This window comes from Fulmarus glacialis, unplaced genomic scaffold (assembly GCF_000690835.1).
Source record: "Fulmarus glacialis isolate BGI_N327 unplaced genomic scaffold, ASM69083v1 scaffold24932, whole genome shotgun sequence".
Taxonomy (NCBI): Eukaryota; Metazoa; Chordata; class Aves; order Procellariiformes; family Procellariidae; genus Fulmarus; species Fulmarus glacialis.
Genome location: NW_009198842.1, coordinates 1 through 6,469, shown reverse-complemented (window position 1 = coordinate 6,469; position 6,469 = coordinate 1).

The following is a 6,469-nucleotide window of genomic DNA, read 5'->3' as shown; positions in this document are numbered from 1 at the left end:
GGTGGCTGACCGGCGCCCTGCCGATGGGAAGGAGTGAATGAATTCCTTGTTTTGCTTTGCTTGCCTGCACGGCTTTGGCTTTACCTATTAAACTGTCTTTATCTCAACCCACGAGTTTTCTGACTTTTCCGATTCTCTCCCCCATCCCACCGGGGGGGGAGTGAGCTGGGTGGGGCTCAGTCGCCGGCTGGGGCTAAACCACGACATCTGCCCTTCCTTCTTCCAAGATCTTTGGCTTTGGCAGCTGCGTTGAACAAGCTTATATAATAATCTCTGCTATACATAAATGGCAATTTGCACTAAATAACAGGACAAGTTCCTAGGCGATTTCCTAGAACTCCTCCAAGAAAGAGGTGGAAAAAACCCAGTAAAGTTCTCAAAATTGCCAAACATGATTTTTTTAAAGATCCAGAAATTGGGATGGATTTGGGAAATAATTTTAAATTAAAAAGATATTGGGGGCTGAAAATGTCGAAACATTAAATTTAGATACTTCCAAAATAAAGCATTTTAGTTTGGAAATATCTAAATTTAAGCAACTACCAGGAGGAGATGCTTACCAGGGCAATGCATACATAAATGCTAGTGCTTATTTCTTCTCTTCTATGTATCAAATGACATCAATGTTTAGGGGTTTTTTTTCTGGATTCCTTGTTCATTTTCTCTTACTTTCTATTTGTTCACTGTGCATTTCTGTATGCACTGGATCATCTTACTCCTTATGAGTAAAAAGTTATTCAAAGGGAACAGAGCTTTAGTTAGTTTTATAGCTAATCTCGTATGTTCTGCATTCCTAGCAATAGTACTGACACATCAGATCAGAAAGTACAGTAAGGGAAAGGGAACATGCCAAGGTTGCAAGCTCTTCACTGCTTAAATGGCCCCAATAAACAGCTGAAAAAGGAATGTTAAGAGTTACTGTGTTACAGTGAATCCATGTTCCTCTAGTATAAAAAAAATATTTACTTTCCTGGACATTTTTTACACATAGTAAGGACTCTGATACCCTCAACCAATCAGATGAAACAATAGGCCTGAATAAAACACCACCCACACTTCTTTTGCCAGAAAGGAGATTTTTCCAAATTCAGGCTTTCACATTGGTTGCTTTGCCAAGTTATATTCAAAATATAGATTCTCCTAAAGAAGTGGAGGTAATAGCCTTGACAATGTATGTTTTATCAAGCACTGGTAGTTTTAAACATGTAGGAATTCTGTTCATTACATTCACTGTGTCACAGTATAAACTAAGTATATACACATACATGTGTATGCACCTGAGATATGCCTGAGATAGAGGCACATGGGGTGTGTAAATACACGTTTACAGTTTAAAGCCCTGTTCATTGAGACTAACTGAGTAAGTTTTGCCTTTTTAGCATGGTATAGTCATTACATGATAATAACAATCTGTAAAACTTCACTGCAGTAAGACAGCAAGTGCTGCTGTTTCCTCTGAGTACCAGGGCAAATACCCAAATGCCACCTGCCACCATGCTTTACAAAAATTACAGTGGTTTGGTCTGTGGCAAATACATTTATGATCAACAAAACCAGTACTGCCATTCATTTTCTCGTCTGTCAGTGAGCTACTAAAGTTCACTCTATTGGTTCGCTTAGATGTTTATGTTCTTCAGTGTACACAAAATGACAGAGAAAGAAAGAGAAAAAATCAGATAGCTTTTTTATTAAGAGATTAAAATAAAAGATTTTTTGTCCACGATGTATCAGAATAACAGCCTTTTCCATGCGCTTAAAGAGAACCAAAAAATGACATAGTATTTTTAAGGATCACCATCTAGATTTGCATAAATTCTTCAGAAGTTTATGTGAAATACAAGAAAGAAAACACTAAGCTTACAGTGTGCAGTGTACATGGAAAATTATTTTTAATTTATCCTCCCATGAATACTAGCTACAGAGACTTGATTGCTTAGCAAGCAGTGTAGTTAAGCCATCTGAGGATAGAAGCAATGCTGCATGACCGTTATGTGACCAAAATCAGCTAAGCAGCACACCTTTAATACCGGATTGAAAGCACACTAGCAACTATAAAAGCAGAATTTGAATATTGTTCTGCTTACCCATTATTTTTCAATTCTTCAGAAGTAAAAAAAAAAATCTTTCATTCTGAAAACCACAGAAGTTTTTTGTTACATATACTCCTTACTTCTACCTGAATGTACTTGTCTCAATACTTTCAGTCTCCTGAACAGCAACTGCTAATAGTGCAATGTGAAAAATGCAGTTAAAAAGAGCCCCAGGATCTCTCCACTATATTGACTGTAATTGCAGGATTCCCTATTATTACAATGTCCTAGCCTATCTCCTATTATTAACAGTACTATTCAGTACAACCACCAACTCAGGAGGAAGAAAACTGTGATACTCTGAACACGCTCTGACACAAGATGAAACGTTTGTACAACAGTTGTATATATACATGTGGAAGCAATTTGTGGTGATGGCAAAACTGAGTATCATTCACCGTCCACCTTAACAGGGAAGCTGAAAAATATGGGTCTCTTCTAGCACTTAAGATGGACATAAAAACCACTAAGACATGCACTGGAATTTTGATGGAGCAGCAGCAGCTCATATGGACCACATCTTCACTGGGCTGTGAGACTGCAAGGGCTCATTCATTTTAAACTTTTTTTTTTTTTCCTGTGAGGGTGACTGAACACCAGAGCATGTTGCCCAGGGAGGTGGTGCAGTCTCCATCCTTGGAGATATTCAGACCCCCAAGGGACACAGTCCTGAACTCTAGCTGACCCTGCTTTGAGCAGGGGGGGTTGGACTAGACAACCTTTGAAGGCACCAGATGTGCCCATCAACCTCAGCTGTTCGATGACTCCCAAACAACTCTGCATTGACCAGAAGTTTGAGTGAAATGACCAGGACAATGAAACTCCTTCGTGCTGCAATTATCATCTGTTTTATGGCATTCAGGTGCAGAGGTAAACTGTTATTACAATGCACTTAAGAGTTGGATCCATTTCAGAAGCTGATAAAGTAATTCTTATCTTTTTTTTTGTTAAACCTTTTCAGAAGGAAAGGAACAAATGCAAGTTGATTATTTATTGTGTTACTTCCTTTGCACTAGCCTATATTAGTTTTAATGAATTTACTGCTAGACAACTTAAATCCCAAATTAAGCTCTTAAAAGCAATTTTACAGAATTAGCATTTTTACAGAATAAAAGCCATCAATATGGATTTCTGTTTTGATTTAAATCTTCTACTATTTTTATAGCTTAAGCAGTACATAACTGTGCTGGCACACACAGATCTATGTTAAGATCAAACTGGGATAGATGTCACCAGGGTGTTCCACGTGCAGTACCCAGGAATCCAGCCTGCCGCCTTTTCCGCCTGGGCTCTGCAGAGCCCTTAGTGCTGCCCGTAGGTGAGGCGAGGAAGGGCTAGTTCAGTTCCAGGGCTCCCTGGGTTTATATTATTTAGTTCTCACTAAACCTCCAAAAGGCAGCGGTGTTTCAAAAAGCTTATTAGGATATCTCAGTGGTGGATAAAAGAAATGATATGATAGTGCATAAAGTTCTCATAGAAATCTCATAGAAAACTCCCACATTCTCCACAAAACTCAGACAATTACTTTGTCATTTGTGCCTGTTTCTGTTAGAGTTTCTGAAGAGCCACTCTGAGGAGTCGGAGACAGCACTTGCAGGCAGGGAGGTGGAAACCGAACACCAAAGGATCCCTCACCAGGCACACAGACCCAGACCAGTGAGTCATTACAGTACTATACTAAGTACCTGTCAGGTCTGTATCTCAACCTGCGATGAAGCACTGGCTTGTTCCTGGCATTTATAATGACAAAAACTGTCTGCCTAAATTCTGGATGAGATGAGAATATTCCTCCTTTGAAAAGAGTAACCCAAGAAAACTCTCTGTGTGGAGAGTGGTGACTACGCACGAGAAGGTGATTCCCTCTCTGCACTTATGATATTATGGAAACCAGATAAATGCCTTTCTAGCTGGTGCTGCAGTTTAATTTTCAATGTTCAAATTGCTGAAGTTCACTAAAGCTTTTTCTTACGGACTTTGCACTCAGGGAAGATACTGTAGGATGTCCTTACTGCTCTACTGTTGGTTGCAAGCTGGCAATGTGCTGGAGAAAGGAACAGCTAGTTCTGATTACAGTATTACACAGACGAGGCTTAATCTGTACTTGAAAGGGCTGCATAAAACATTGACCTGTCACGTTTATGCAGCTACCTAATTTTCCGATCTAGGGCAGCGTGACTGCAAATTACATTTGCTTACTGGTTAGTTTGGGCAGCTGCAACTGCTCTGTCATTTTGGAAGTGCCCTCCTTACTCAGAGAAGAGGGTTGTACTTTACAAGCAGAACTTGGAAGCTCTCAAGCTGGGACAAGCCTGGCAGTTTGACCAGGAGCAAACAGAACAGTTTATGTATCTTGGCATAAACAAACACTGCCCTTAGATGTTCCCTTTCAAAGCCAGACATGGGGGGGGCACAGAGGGAGGTGTTGCAGAGTCTCTCTGAAACTCTCTACAGCACAGTACTTGGCATTGTGGCACTTAAAAATTTTACTTTGGGTTTTGTAGTGGCAGTATTATAAAATAAATACATAATCTGCATATTTTAACAAAGTATATAAACAAATAGCCAGAAATCATAAGAACTCACTAAATTTTGTTCTATGTCTGTACTATGGATTAAATGTTTAGGCTCTGGTTTTCTGCACTCAGGTTAGCCAGCTGCTCCTGCTGTTGCTGCCCCAGCGGTAACTCACCCAGTGACTGCGAAGATAGGCCTTTTCGTGGGTGCGTGTGCTCTGCAAGCCTGCTTCACGCTCGCTGGCCAGGGCACTCTCTCTTCCCAGAGACCTGCAGGATTGCCACACAGGATGGCTGGTGAGAGGCAGAATTTCCACTGCTGTGTCTCACCAAATCTTCTCTGGGGAAGGACAGCTCTAACTTCGTGTTGGTGATTCATGGAACAGTGACCTGTAAAAGCTGCCTTGGAGTACGGAGAAGTGTTAAGTTTCTTGGGAAAGCAGTGGGCTGCCAGGTGTATTTGCACCTCTCTCTCCAAATTAAACCAAACTCTGAGGGACAGGGAAGTGCATCAGGCAAAAGTAACTTCTTAATTAAGGGTGTCTGTTTGGGAAATTTTGCTGTCCTGATTCTCCCCTTTGTGGGACAGGCAGCTGCCATTGAATCTCCACAGAGGGAAGATTTAGTAAAGTTTTCAATATAGACTTTGTAGAGGATTATGCTGATAGGAGGTTTAATAAAAGTAGTTTAGATCTAGTGCAGCAGATATTTACTTGTTTTCTGGGTTTATAGCAAGAGGAGTTCAGATAATGTAAATCCTGAGAAAGAATTAATCCCGATTTCAACAAAAACTTTTTAATTGATTTCTCTTTTTTAATAATTGATATAACACATCTAGTTTTTAGTTAAGAATAATTTGTGAAATAATTCTGGTCATATTAATCAAATACTAGCTCCGAGATAATGAAATACTTACGGCCTCTGGTGGGTTAGCATGGACTATAAAATGTGCTAAATCAGAGACAAGGAAAGCTTGAAATAGCTTTTATGAGGTAGCTTGAGAGAAAGCTTGAAATAGTTGGTGTGAAATAGCTTGTATTTACCATTTAGTACTCACTTTGCTAAAGCTAAAGATTACATTTCCCCTTATTAGTAATAAAAAAATAAACACTAATTTGTACAGCTAAAAGATTAGTGTGAGCATAAATCTCTTTGAATAGAAATTCCTCCCTATTTTAATTATTGGTAACAGCTCAACCTGCTCAAAAGGGAAGAATTTTAGCATTTGAAATTTACTCTTTTTCTCTTTGATGGGTAAGGAAAAGGGGCTACTCCGTATTTCTTTGCACCAGCTCCTCTTTCTGATTCCCCTGCCCAAAGACATAGGTGGCATTGTTTAAGGAAAACATACCACGAGAAGGTGGTTAAATGATTTTTGTACCCTACTAACAATCCTGTAAGGCTTTTGATACGCACGCAGAATGACTGAATCGCCCACCAGGTTCCCAGCTCTATTTCGACCTCTATGAATGCGGCGGTGCAGGCAGCAGCTCTTCCACAGAGACGGCAATTAAATGTTAATGCGCCCACCGAAGAAGTCCGAGCTATTTAAATCGGCGAGGAGACTGGACCAGTAGGATTTCAAACTGTGACACACACAATGCGGAGAAGCTGTAATAAAAGCTCAATTATCTCGGTGCAGATTCTGCCTATGAGCCGATACCGTGAGGTTTCAGCCCCGTGTACAGTAACAGCTATATACTTTTATTTCAGGCGCTCAGATGACGCAACAACGCCCCTAAAATAACTTCGCACCATCCTCTTCCAGAGTTTTATTTCCTTGCAAGCGCACCGCCTCAGAAAGTTGGTCAGCAGCAGCAGCGGCGGCCTGTGCCGCTCCGCACCGCGCGGGCCGCCGAGCGCACC